This window comes from Musca autumnalis, unplaced genomic scaffold (assembly GCF_047663935.1).
Source record: "Musca autumnalis isolate F117 unplaced genomic scaffold, ASM4766393v1 scaffold_3, whole genome shotgun sequence".
Lineage (NCBI taxonomy): Eukaryota > Metazoa > Arthropoda > Insecta > Diptera > Muscidae > Musca > Musca autumnalis.
The window spans coordinates 30,995,988-31,011,392 of NW_027411866.1; positions in this window are offsets into that span (position 1 = coordinate 30,995,988).

Here is a 15,405-nt window from a genome sequence, read left to right on the forward strand (position 1 = left end):
TATATAATGGGTTTTGATGCTGCAAATTTAAAATAATAGTCTGATCGGCACGAAATTCTAAGTAAGGTTTGGGTTTATGACGAAGAAGAAACTTGCAATTAAACATGATGATCCGATAATAATTAGCGGGTTTAATGGACCACAACTTCTGTTTAAAATTTGTTTTAGATCCTGAACGACAACGTGAGTTACATTTAGAAGACGATCTTTTAACCTTTCTATTGATGTCAATTATGTTGATGTACGTGGTCGGATAACTGAGTTACACCCTATTATTTAAAAGGGTCCCACAGTTTTAATTGTGTGCAGTGTAATTACATTCACGCCAAATGTCGCAGTTATAGTTAAAAACTGCCAAATTTATGCACGAGGTAAGGGTTTTGGTCAATAAAGATGCCAATATTTTTGAAAAATGATCGGATAATATTTAGCGGGTAAAATTCACCAAAACTTTTGTTTTGGCTCCACATTTTAATTTCTGGGGGAAATATTCTGACAAATTACGAAAACGAAACTAGAAAAGCAATTCGTGACCTCTCTCTTGATGCAAATTACATATATCAATGTAGCGGTTACATAACGGAAGCAATGTCTAACATATAAATGGGTTTCTTTATTGTTTTGGTTTGCTTGTAACGAACTACATTTAGTTGCTATGCTACAAAATGTCTAGCGAAATTCCCAAAATTTAAATTGATGCAAATTGAAATGATATACTAACATTTTCATTTTTTCATTTATTTTAAGATACTTTGTTTAATAATTTTTTTTTTTAATTCTTCTTCTTCTTTATTGATTAAATATGATATTTTTCATTGTTTACAATTCATATAAAATAATTTACATATATTTAATATCAATTAAAAAGAAGTTTTAAAAATTTTTACGACAATGTTTAAAGACACGTCTGTCGTTTAATAAAATAAAAATAAATAAATATATATTTTTACTTAATTTTAATTAAATTCATTTAACAGAAGGTTGCGGTATTTGTAGCTTGTTTCCATGTAATTTACTAGATTTCCCCAGTCGTCATCATCTTCACCGTTCAGTATATTGATTATCTCAGCCTCATGTAGTATTGGTTTTTGAAATGACATCATTCTAAATTCGCGCAGAACAGGGCAAGTTCCTAGGAAATGTTGCATTGTTTCAATCACATTCAAATTGCATAGTTTGCAGTCTCTAGATGATGTGTCTGACTCATGTTTATTATATCCCAAATAGACCATTCCACTGCGGGCCCTAAATATCCAAACTATTTGTTCGAACGTGTATTTCCTCTCATTTAGGTAAAGATAGGCTCTATCAGGATTTAAATATTTATATATGCGAAGGCTTTGGCAATTTTGTTGTCTGCATAATCGTTCCTCACTCAATCGTAATTTTATGTTAGCGATTAAATTTGTGCAGAAAATATCCCAGTTATTTGAGGACGGGATCGAGTGTGGCCAGGATGTGTTGAACTTTTGGGCCAGTTCTTTTAATTTTTTTGCCCAAAAAGTGTTGTTTTGAAACGTGAGTTCTGATAGCTGTTTCGGTAGCCTCTTGTGTGAGTAACGGAACATGATTTTGCCTAAATATTTTAGATGAAGTCCCAGAGTATATATGTGTGCATCCTCCACACCTGTTTCCAACATCAACACATAGTTTGGGGTAAAGCTCGGTACATGTAATATTCGCTTTAGAAAGTATTTTTGTAACATGTTTATCTCATCGAAGTACGAGAAACCCCACACTTGCGCCGCATAGCTTTGTATGGATCTACAGACAGCTAGGAATAGTTTCCATTTGGTATTCATTTGTATATCTGTTCTGCCTACAAATTGGTTCCATGTGGCATTGATTGCAATCTTCGCTTCATTTGTTCTATTTTGCACATGTTTGAGGAATTTCATCTTTGGTGTGAACGTAACTCTTAAATACTTAAATTCGTTGGAGATCTTTATTTCATTTCCTTTAAAAGTCCATTTTTCATTTTTACTTAGTCTTCCTCCGTTTCTAAACACCATGATTTCGGATTTAGTTAAGTTAACTTCCAAGCTCCATAAATCGCAATAGGTTTCCAATTTATCTATCATAGATTGTAGTACTTTTATATCATCTGCGAGGATAACAATGTCGTCAGCATATAATAATATCCTGATGTTAATGTTGTGCACAAACAGTCCACCGTCTATATAATCATGCAGGTCATTTACGTATAAAGCAAACAACAATGGCGATAGAAGGCATCCTTGTTTTACTCCCTTCGTTGTATCAAAGTAATCGGAGAGCTCTCTTCCATTCCAAACTGCAGATTGGGTATTATTATATATATTTTCTATTAATGTGACCAATTTATTCGATACGCCTATATAGAAAAGTTTGTAAATGAATGCTTGCCTCGATATATTATCAAACGCTGCTCGAAAATCAACAAAAAATGAGTACACCTTTTTCTTTTCCTTCAGTTTAAGTGATACGATTGAAGCCAGATTGAAAATATTATCAGCAGTCGAATAATTTTTTCGGAAACCAGCCTGATATTCCGTAAGGATTTCATGATTTTCAACCCAATTATATAACCTTTCATTGATTAGTCCCATGAATACTTTAGCTACGCAATTCATGAAGGATATGCCTCTGTAGTTTGATGGTTGATTTAGATCACCTTTTTTGTGTATGGGGAAAATTATTGTTTTAGAAAATAAAGGGTCAATTTGTCCATTCGTGAATATTTTGTTGTATACCTTCAACAATTGGGTGTGTAATTCATTTGTTCCATTTATGAAGAATTCATACGGAATCCTATCCTCACCAGGGGCTTTGTTGTTTTTAACTGTTGACAACATTTTATTTAAATCATGTATAGTAAACGGTCTATCCAAGTCCATATCCTCTTTAAAGGAGGGTGCATAATAAATGATCGTGCTTTCATCGCTGCTGTTTAATAAACCTTCATAGTAACATTTAAAGTCTTCTGGTGCAATATTCGTTCCTACGAGTTTATTCTGATTACGTATTTCTCGGGCCATTTTCCACCATTCTTTAGAACTTTTTATATTGTTGAGTTTATTTGCGATTGTATTATAATACATAGTTTTACTGTCGTTACATACACTTCTATATAGCTTTTGTGCGGTTATGTACCTAGTCTTATCTTCTGCTTTGTTTGATTTTCTGTAAATTTTTAGAAGTTTGAAGCTTTTTATTCGTGCTTTATTGCAGTTTGTATTGTACCATTTCTGTTTCTTTTCAAACGACTTTTTGAGGAGGATTTCTTTATAATTTCGCATATATCCGTAAGGCTTAGTTCATCATTAATGATATGTCGCATGTTTTCATTCAATTTTCTCTGATATACGCACTTCTCTTCCTCCTTCCACATCAGCTTTGGTAATAGTGCCATACATTCACTGTTTTCAGGTTCGGTTTTAAAGTTCATTCTTACAACAATTGGAAAATGGTCTGACCATACCTTGTCTTCAACTTTAAATTCATCAATGTTTCCTAGAACTTCTTTAGACACGGCGCATATGTCGTTTACCGATTCACCCAAAGTTGATACGTATGTAAAGTTTCCCATTTGATCTCCCTTAGTAATACCATTTAAAATCAGCATATTAAAATCTTCGCATAGTTGTATAAATTGGGTTCCTTTGTGGTTAATGGTTTTATCTTTGGATTTTCTGGTGGCATATCCCGAATAAAATCTTTCTTTATATATTCCATCAATATTTTGATTCGCTTCGCCTATTCTTACATTAAAGTCGCCTATAATTATGGGATTCGGCATATCTTCTGTTTGGAGGTACTCTTTTAGTTTCATAAAATCGTTATCCCAGGTAGCAGGCCTTAGATATTGCGAGAGAAGACTGCAGACATTTTCTTTGCTGTTCAGTTTAATATAAGAATTCAACTCCAAGTCTATTATTCTACACGAAACGCCACAATTCTTCAAAGTCTTGCTTATTCCAATTAATCGGCTTCCAATCGCTCTACCAAATCTGTGTATGCGTACAGCTGGATCAAAATATAGATCAAATCCGGTGAAATATGCTTTTGCTCTTTCATTTTTCTCATTTTCTAAGTGTGTTTCTAATAGGATAAATATTTCAAATTGGGTGATGTATTTGAAGAAAGTTGGATATATGTATTTATTTTCTAAACCATTAATATTGTATGACAAAATTGAGATAGTATGTGATTTTATTTTTTGATCAATATCTATTAGTTTTTTGATGGTGTATTTGTATGTATTTGTTCATAATCTAAGGAGAGTGATTTTATTTCTTCTCCATATAATTCAATAAGTACTTTCTCTCCATCAGCATTGCCGCAAACAAGTTTATTTTCAAAACTCCATTTAAACCAACGATCGTTTATTCTCAGTTTATCTTCTCTTACAGATACTTTATGCTTCTTACTGAGAGTTAAGATTTGTTTCTTGAGCAATAAAAATGTTTTTTTGTGTTCTTGCTTGTTAGGTATCATATCTCTTTCAATATACACATTTGAGCCAACTAATTTGTTTGTGTTTCGAAAAACTTCTTGGATTGCTTCCTCATTTTCAAGCTGTACTGTGACTGCCATTTTGCCGTTACGTTCAAACACTTTGTAGGCCTGTTTAACATTAACTCTGGTTTTTAAAGTTTCTATAAAAAGTTTCTTCACCTCGGCCATTGCGTTTCTAGCATTTGGTAGCCCTTTAATAAAGATTTTATTAGACCTGGTGTGATTTTGCAACCATGTAATATCTTTTTTAAATTTAATATTTTCTTGTTGCACTTTGTTTAATTCTTCCTTGAGCATCTGGTTCTCCACTTTTAACACACTTATCTCTCCGCTAATTGAATTTAAATCGGCTTTTATTTCCTCTATGTCGGATTTTGTGGCTAGAGTTTTTAGTTTTTCATCCAAATTTGAGTTGATTGTATCTCTAATTAGGTCTATTAATGCTGTTGAGTCCATATTTGACGTTACCTCTTTGTTCACTGGTGATAATACTTCTGTGTGTTTACGTTTTGGTGTTTGAGTGTCGTTATTCATAGTCCCGACCCCTGGATTGTTAATGAATGGCAATGCTGTTGATAGCAATATTTGTCTATCGATAAATTATTTATCGATTGTTGACATAGGCAAACTTGGTTGGAGGGAGCCAGCTGATAAGTTTATTTTGTTGTGGAAGTGTTTATTATTTTTGTTTACTCGTTGTTTCAACGTTTTGAGTGAAAATATTTGATGGATTTGTGATTAATTAAAATATTAATTATTTCTCACCAAAAACCCTTATGTGTAACTTCGTGATATTGTTCTGGAGAAGGTACGGATGGGCTACGAGTTGGATTCCAAGATGATGTGGTAAGTTTGTTTATTACCGGCTTTTGGCCAAAAAAAGTGGGAGCAGCTTTTATACACAACCGTCTGTTACAATTACTCGTTATCGTCTTTGATATACTAGTCTTGACATGTTTGTGCTACCTTTGGTCAAAAGTAATGTAATACCTAAAACATTTCTCGTTTTTTCATTGGATGATTGGGTAAAAATCAGCGAAAACTACTTCTAACTGCTGAAACGGTATATGTGTCCATTATAAAATAAAGAAAGTAACACCTAACGTTTCCAGTAATGAAGGTGTATGTATTTGCTATATCTCTGGCATGTTATCGTGTATGTCAACTTATGTATGTATGACCGGACGTAAAAAATATGTCACAATCATATAAAATTAATTCAGTGGAAAACTAGTGCCGAGGGGAAGTGGTGTAGGGTATCACATGGTCGGTCCCGTCCGACTATAATCCTCTCTTACTTGTTTCATTTGCAACTGTCCTTGGGAAACCATTCAAGTAAGGAGTACACTTTAACGTAGGGGTTTCCTAAGCTTTAACAAACTATTTGCATATACTTCCCACGAAGATCCTAGAAGGAACAATGCAATAATTCTCCCATATCAACAAGTGAAATTCAATTCTATTCTCTTCTTAATGAACATATTAATCAGTTATAAGCAACTTTTACATGTCTAAGGAATTATATCCGGTATTACGAAAAAGGTTTTAACTGCCACTAGTAATGTGATGTTGTCTTACAGGAGTTTCAAACTATCGATCTTCTACGTACAATGCAGGTGTTATGGATTTAATGGGTGGCAGCTCATAGTGACGAGCTGGTAATGACATGCTGGCAGGTTATACACACGATTATAGTCAATGAATCATTTCGAAGCGTGCAATTCATCTGCAAGCAATAACTATTTATGCTATCATAGATATTTTTGTATATTAAGAGTCTTTGTGATGAATTTTGTCTTCTATTTGTGTCAGTGAATTATTTAACAAGTCTGCATAAACTGACGTCCCTGATGTTCGTGTACATCCTTCTCATTGACAAGTATTAAATTTAAATTTGCCATACCATCTTTTACCTGAAATTTTAACATCATTGTCTTCAATGGTGCCAACTGTGACATCATTTAGTTGCACAACATGTAAACACAGCAGACGAGGTGAGCTATATTTTAGCCATATAACAAGCAATATACATGAACGTCTGGACAATGTTTAAAGAAACATGTCATCAGATTGATTATATAGATTGATATTATCGACATGATGTCATTTTGCGAACTATATAAGCAAAAGGACCACAGCAAGAATAATATACAGGAGTTTAATCAAACTATTTATGTTTGTATTATTTCATCACAGCTCCATCCCTTCTCTTCTCTACAGAGTAACTGGTGTAATGAGCTATAAAATTACTTTATGTGATTCGGCACATAGCCAAGGCATTTAGTAATAGAGCACGACCAACATTTTAACACCTTTTGTGGCACCTACCATGCTTAAGCATCGTTGGAAGTTCTCTTTCAATACTAACACCCTATCGGTGTCCTTAATCTTCTTTACCTGGTTTGATTGTTGGTTTTTCTAGTGCCAAACAAGTGTTTTCTAAGTGGTTTCTTACTTTGTTTTTCTTGAAAAGTGATTGCAACCTCAGGCTTAGCTGGCAACTTTAGGAAGGCGATATTCTGTTATTATGAGAAATGTGCTTAAATAAATAACAAAAGAAAGACGTCTAGGCAGGATGAAATAAATGCAATATTTGGGGGATTGGATTTGAAACCAAAAGGCAAAGGAAAAATAAAGACACTAGGGCCACATTGTTTTGTCTGAGTAACTAACACTCACAACTTTTTTACTAATTGATGACGAGAATCATAACTAGGGCAACACAGTAGACTCATAAACGATAGTTGTGTCCAAATTATTATTTTCCCAGTTCTCAAGTTGAATAATAAATTCAAAAAAGTTGTGGAAATTTGTATATATAATTGTTCCACAAACATCCCAGAAGGGACAAGGGAGACTTCTCTCATATCAATGAGTGCACCCCGATTCATAGTATTAGTTCAATGATATGGGACCTACAGTTTATCGTCGAGTCCGAACGCTGTGTCCTAAGACACCACTTGTAGAGACGTTTTTCATGGCTGAAATACTCAGAAATTGTAGCTAACATTACTAAGGGGTATTTTGCCACCGTAGACAATTTGATGAGAATCGAACCCGGACCCGGCGGTTGCACATAACTAATTCCTACAGGTTGTGGTGTAGGGTATCACATGGTCGGCCGTGTCCGACTATAGGCTTTGCTTACTTGTTATACTCTACTCCACAATGTGGGAAGGGTATTATAAGTTTTATTTGCTACAAAAATTAACACCGCGAAATATCCGTCGTAGACCCCCAATGTGGTATACCATCATATCTCAACGAGATAAAGCGATACAGCGATGTGTGTCCGTCCGTGTGTCCGCCTGTCCATTATAAATTGTAATCAAACTCCAGGCCGCAATTATGGACCGATCGCCACGAAATTTGGTATGGGGGTCGGTTCGCTATGGTGTTTAGCGAGTGATAATATTTCCAGTAAATAAAACATATTAATATATATTAACTATAATGATTACGACTGTCACACATGCAAAAACAACTTATTCATAAATTCTTAGTCCTGAATTTGGCAAAAAAGTCTTTCCATTTCTTATTATGTATCATAACCTACACCACAATGTGTTGAGGGCATTCTGTTTGTTTTACCAAACAAAAAAATCATATAACACCTTAAAATATTGGTTCCAGACACACATTTGGTGGTACCGATCTTCATATAATTTGTATAGAATACAAAATTTAGCTCTTGGATCTTCTAGTAATGACAATGTACAAAATGCTATGTACAATATATGACCGGACGGCAGAAACAAGTCGCACTTATGAAAAAGAAATTCCGCGGAGATATAGTGCCCATATATAGTGTTGTAGGGTATCACATGGTCAGTCCCGTCAGTCTATAGTCGTTTCTTACTTGTTTAAGAAATATATTTTTCAATCCGATAAATTGTCATTATAGCTTTGTTCCTTTACCTTTTTAATGGTAACAAGTAAAAAGTCGTTAAGTTCGGCCGGGCCGAACTTTTTATACCCTCCACCATAAAATAGTCTTAATTAAAATGGAATAATTAGGGTCCTTTCTCAATTTTAGGCGGAACAACTTTTCGACAATACTACCTCCCACTATTGCTTAAATTCCACTGTGAACACAAATGTTGGGGCAGAGATTATTCCCTTTGGAGATGAAAGCCCTTGGTGTGTGTATATTAAAAACCCCGAAGGACAGATGCGCCGTGAGTCGAACTTCCGCGTTATGGCGTGATGAAGTTTTTGCAAGAGACCCTGTATGCCTTCATGAATTAGCATTATATCTTTGTTTGTTGTTTTTGTAAAGCACTTAAGCAACAGTGAACAAAGATATAACGCTAATTCCTGATGGCCCACAGGGTCTCTAACAAAAATTTCATCACGCCATAACGCGGAAGTTCGACTCACGGCGGATCTGTCCTTCGGGGTTCATAATATACTCACCAAGGCCTTTCTTCCCCAAGAGGAATTTTCCGTGCCCCAGACTTTCACCTCCATTTTGTTGCACAGTGTTATCTGATCAAATCTAAAAAAATGTGTTCAGCTACGTGAAAGGTACCACCTACGGGCCTATATCAAAGAGTCAACCTATCTTTAAATTTTTTGGCGGAAAAGTTTTATAGCTGCAGGGAACTTCAAGAGTCAAATTGAGGGTAGTTTCATCAAAACAATGTAGACCCTCAAAAATGGGTCATAATATGAATATATTGACATTTATAATTACTTTTATCATGCAAATTATTTGGATTTATATTCTTCTGTAGTTGTCTATTAACGGTATAAAATATAATTTTGATATCACAAAAGGTATACAAGATATCACAAAATATACCTACCATGAATATTTTTCGCAATACCCCAAAAACATGAAACCGCGTGCATCAGCAATCATATCGTCTGCTCCGTCGGAAAAGGTCGTAAGTCCACTTTTATTGGAAATCGCGTTTTTGTTACAGGATGATAGTACAAGTCAAAACACGTCGTATGATACAAAGGAAATGGTAGTATGTCGCGTTTTTCTATATGTTTTACCCCTGTCGGAAAAGGTCGTAAGTCCACAAAACGTACAAATTTGAGTACGAAAATGTCGTAAGTCCACAGGAAAATGTATACTTTAAAAGAATACTACAGCTAATGTAGTTCAGATATAATGTTTAAAGTCATCCATGGTTAGGGTACAATATAAAGAACTAGCCTACACCTTTGGATGATAATCGGATGATATTTGGCGGAGCCTGTGGACCAAACTTTTGAACAAAAATGTGATAATTTTTACATTACAACGAAAATTTACATTCGAAATCTATTTTTCCCTATAAGCTAACTGATTATAAAAGGTGGACTTTTGGCCTATTCATTGATACAAATTGGGATGCTGTATGTGTTCAAATACCTCATATATTGAAAAAATTGTAAAAGAAAATCTCAATTTTTACAGTTTATACTGTCGTATATTTTACTTAACTTTATCAACTGGTAATTTGTGGTTTCTCTAGGGACATTTTTCACATAACGATATTAGTTTGTATTCTGTATTCAATAAAGTAATACCTTCTAACGGACGGGAAAGTGCAATGTTTATATTATTAATGTTTATATTATTATGTTATTAAACTAAGAATACATCATGGTTTTTGCTAACAAAGAGCAGTATGAATTTTGAATGGAATTAGACGATGGTGTCATGGGTCTAGTGCCCTATGGTTTTCACAGTGATTCTGAAAGCTCTGATGATAAATTTCCTAAACGCAGGAAGACATTTCATGCTGAAGATTCTACATGGTTTGCAGACAAAAACAAAAGATGCAGGGAGTTGGGGCAGAAATACTTGGGAAGACAAAAAAGGACACTATTTGGGATTACAATGTAGCTAAGAAACCACGTACATTAACGGAATTAATCATGAAATTATTAATTGAAATAAATGAAATATTAATTGAAGGAAAAGGTCGTAAAGCAAAAATACAAGGTCGTAAGTACAACGTGTCATGTTTATATTAAATATTAGCAGAACCGGTCCATGTTGCTGGCCTTGAAACAGTTTATGTTACCTTTTCTAACCTTCAAAATACCGAAATTCGGGAGGGACCGTTCTATGGGACTATATAAAGGCGTGTACCTATATATTCCAAATTTCAGACTTTTCGGAGGAATATTAAGGCCACACCTTCAAAATACCGGAAATCGGGAGGTACCGTTCTGTGGGGGTTACATAAAGGCGTGGACCTATACAGACAACATTCTTGGAGAAAGTTGTATACCCGCAACGAAGACTAAATACCAAATTTCAGCCATTTTGATGAGATAATGAAGCTAAATCATTGAAAAAAGTCGATATGCAATTTTAACATACCGCCAAATAACTGATGCCGACTGTGTCCACCTTTATATAATGTATCTTATATACCTGATGAAACTATAGCTATCGATATGTTGCCTTCTAATCTAAACACTTGATTTCCAATAAGACCAAAGCTTAGTTATGCATAACATCTGGTATTTCAATTAATTTGTAGCATATTTAAAAAGGTGGGAATGGTCGGGTCTTATTGCTAAAATATGTACCCAGGATTGGGGAAACGGAATCGTTCGTAAGTTTTATATATACAGCGCATTTAAAAAAAAGGGCACTGGTGCAACCCTCTCCTCCGAAATTCAACAAAATATATAGCCTACTTCAACCAAGATACATCCCTGTGCATAATCTGAAAATTACATGGAATTCAACAACCGTTGTCTCGCAAATTAATTTTCTGACCGTTACTTTCATAACTTTGGCAAAAAAGCGTTTTCTTAAATAGGGCCTGCCCCCGCCCCTCCGAAATTCAAAAAATATAAAACCCAATTTCAAAAAAAATATCGGTTCAGCCGTTTTTGAGTCTATGCGGAACATACATACATTGTCTTTTATATATAAAACTAGCGGACCCAGCGAACTTCGTCTCGCTATTAAGGAATAAAATTTCATACAAAAACTCAATTTTCGATTTTTCCAATTTTCCGACTTTTCCAGAGAGATTTTCCAAAATTTTCTTCCGTAAAGACCTTCTCCTCGAAAATACGAATAACTGACAAACAATTTTACAGAAATCGGCCTAGCCGTTCTATTAAGAATTACTATACATTTTTTACACCGTTTTTATTTATATAGATTTCACCCAAAAGTTTTGGTCCATTAAACCCGCTAATAATTATCTCATCAACATGTTAAATTGCAAGCTTTTTCCTTGTCTTAAATTCAATTCATTCCTAAAATTTTGCCGATCGGAATATTACTGCGATCTACAGGACAGCTACAAAGTCGGATTTGGTCCATTTCACACCTTTCAATCATAACCAACATCTAATGGGGTCACTTCTGGTCGGAACCCGACCTCTCCACAAAATTTCGTTACGATCGGTCCAAAATTGAGGCCTGGAGTTTTATTACAATTGTTAATGGCTGGACGGACACACATAGCTAGATCGCTTTATCTCGTCAAGATATGAAAAAATAGCAAAGGAAGGAGGTCTACGACGAATACTTCGCGATGTTACACGAATATTGGACAACACAAACTTATAATACCCTTTCCACATTGCTTTGTAAAGTATAAATATTTTATTTTAAAAACGTCCGTAAATTGTAGGAAAAGGTTGTATGTCCCTACAAAAATACAAAACTGTACAAGGAAAAGGTCGTAAGTCCAAAGACATACAATTATCTCCTAAACGCGACGGAGTTTTATCAAACAAAGTACAGGTATTGAAGCAGAATAAATAAACGAAGAATACTGCCTTTACCACCATAATAAAATCTTTAATACAGAAAGCGCTGGAATGTTTTTTCTTCCTCCTGAAAAATTTATTGAGAGGGACTTACGACCTTTTCCGACGGAGCAGACGATATATTTGATAGAAATGCCAATTTTTGGGAGATGAAAGATCTTCGTTAAACTCACAATTTTGCCTTTAACGGCATTTCTGTAGCAGTTATAATTATGAAGAAAATCGGCGCTGGCGAAGGCGCCCCAGTGGCGAAGCCGCCCCATGTTACCATATACCAAAACATGGACCTATATTGACGATTATTTTTGAATAGACAAAATTGTAGCTAAAATTCTCAAAATACCGATCATTACAGCTAATTCGGTTAAAAATTGCAGCTAAAATTCTCAAAATGCCGAAAATCGGGAGATACCGTTATATGGGGGCTATACCAAAATATGGACCTATGTTGACGATGTTTCGTTGGAGATATTTTATGAACACTGAGAACTTCAAATGTCAAATTACAGCTATTTCGGTTAAAAACTGTAGCTAAAATTCTCAAAATACGGAAATTGGGAGGTACCGTTATATGGGGGCTATACCAAAACATGGACCTATGTTGACGATGTTTGGTGGAGATGTTTCATGACCACTGAGAAGCTCAAATGTCAAATTGCAGATATTTCGGTTACATATTGTGGCTAAAATTCTCAAAATACCCAAAATCGGGATGTACCGTTATATGGGGGCTATACCAAAACATGGACCTATGTTGACGATGCATGGTGGAGATATTTCATGACCACTGAGAACCTCAAATGGCAAATTACAGCTAGTTCGGTTAAAAATTGTAGCTAAAATTCTCAAAATACCGAAAATCGGGAGGTACCGTTTTATGGGGGCTATACCAAAACATGGACCTATGTTGACGATGTTTGGTGGAGATGTTTCATGACCACTGAGAACCTCAAATGTCAAATTGCAGATAGTTTGGTTAAAAATTGTGGCTAAAATTCTCAAAATACCGAAAATCGGGAGGTACCGTTATATGGGGACTATACCAAAACATTGACCTATGCCCATATCCTTTGGGATATAAGTTTGTTGATCACTAGGAACCCTAAGTGCCAAATTATAGCTAATTCGGTCTGCAAATGTGGCGAAGAACGTCAAAATACCTTAAATCCGGAGGTACCGTTATATGGGGGCTATACCAAAAAGTGGACCGATATAGCCCATCTTCGAACTTGGCCTGCCTGTGGAAAAAAGACCCTCGGGTGCAAAATTTCAGCACTCTATCTCAATTATTGCGGACGCTAGAGTGATTACAACAGACGGACAGACAGACGGACATGGCTAGATCGTCTTAGAATTTTATCCTGATCAAGAATATATATACTTTATAGGGTCGCAAATGATTAGTTCGATGTGTTACAAACAGAATGACAAACTTAATATACCCTCCATACTATGGTGGAGGGTATAAAAAGCTTGGGCAAAATATTACGAAGTATAAAACTTGGTTCTAATCTGTAAATCCGTTCGAGATTTATCGTGCACACCAGCCAGCTAGACATTAAGAGAGACAGATGAACGGACAGGGCTAAATAGACTCTAAATTGTCTGAAACGAATTTCGTCCAAATATACATGGGGTCTAAAACCTATATTTCGATGAGACACATCTTTGGTCGTATTTTGTTTGTATCCCCTTTACCCTAAATTCTGAGGTATAACATAGGTGGCGAAGCGACCTCATGTTGCAATATTTGTATAAAAATCCAATTTGACAACTGAACTGAAAATTTCTCTGTCATGAGAGAGACAATTTGTAGCATGGGAGGAAATTGTGGTTCTCTACACAAAACACATTATATATTAGGCAGTAAGCCCGTTATCTAGCAGACACATTATTGCAATTTGCATCAGGGGAAAGGTCAGTAGTTATTATTTCTACTTTACCGGTATATGCCCTTCAGGAATTAAAATATGGACCAAAAATAAAATTTGTATATTTTTCATACAAAAGTAATGGTCTATGTCAACCGTTAAATAATATCAGATAATCATGCAAAATTATAGGCATTTTCTTCAACCTAAACTCTTACTTCGTGCAAAATTTCGTGACTATTGAGCTATAATTGCGACCTCTAGCCGGTTTATGATTACACTACAAACAAAAAGCTGGATATATTGGGCTGTAACTCTGTTATCTGATCACGTACATCAACATAATTGACATCAATTAAAAGGTCAAGAGATCGTCTTCCAAATATAAGTCACGAGGGGGAAGGTGTCTTTCAGGAACAAAGATATAAGCTGTTTATTAAAATTTTTCACAATTTTCACACAAAAGTTGTGGTCCATTTAACCCTCTAAATATTATCTGATCGCCATCTCAAATTGCAAGCTTCTTCTTTGTCATATACTCTTACCTTATTTAAAATTTCGAGGCGATCGGACTATTATTGCGACCTACAGAGCAGCTACAAAATCTGATAAAAATTATGTTTTTGGTCCATTTCACCCGCTAAATATTTCACGATCATCACCAATGAAAATAGCGATCTATTCTGATGTGAAACCGACCTCCATACCAAATTTCGTGACGATCGGTCCATAATTGCGGCCTGGAGTTTGATTACAATTTATAATGGACAGACGGACACACGGACGGACGGACGGACACACATCTCAAAATCGCTTTATCTCGCCGAGATATGAAGATTGGTATACTACATTGGGGGTCTCCGACGAATATTTGGCGGTGTTACATGAATTTTTCCCAAAACAAACTTATAATACCCTTTCCACATAGTGGCGTAGGGTATAATAACGATATTAAATTCAGTCTTCAGCAGATCACCTTCAAAATATCACCTTTAAATAGGATATGGGTCTATTTCTAAGACTCTGTTATTTTAGTTTGTGCCTTTGAATTCCGACATAAGTTTTGAAAGGGTTTCAAAAAAACATTTTTGTTTGTAACATCTTCTGAGTAAATAAATTTTTGAAGAGTCGTCATTATATATGGCAGATGTGAAAACTTTGTCATCGATGGCAAATAATTAATGAATATCTTCTACGTGTTGGGAGAAATTAGAACGAAGATAAATGTCTTCAGAAACTTTTAAAGGTCCATTAACAATACCGCAAGATGAAGAAAATTATCAATTACAGAAGACGT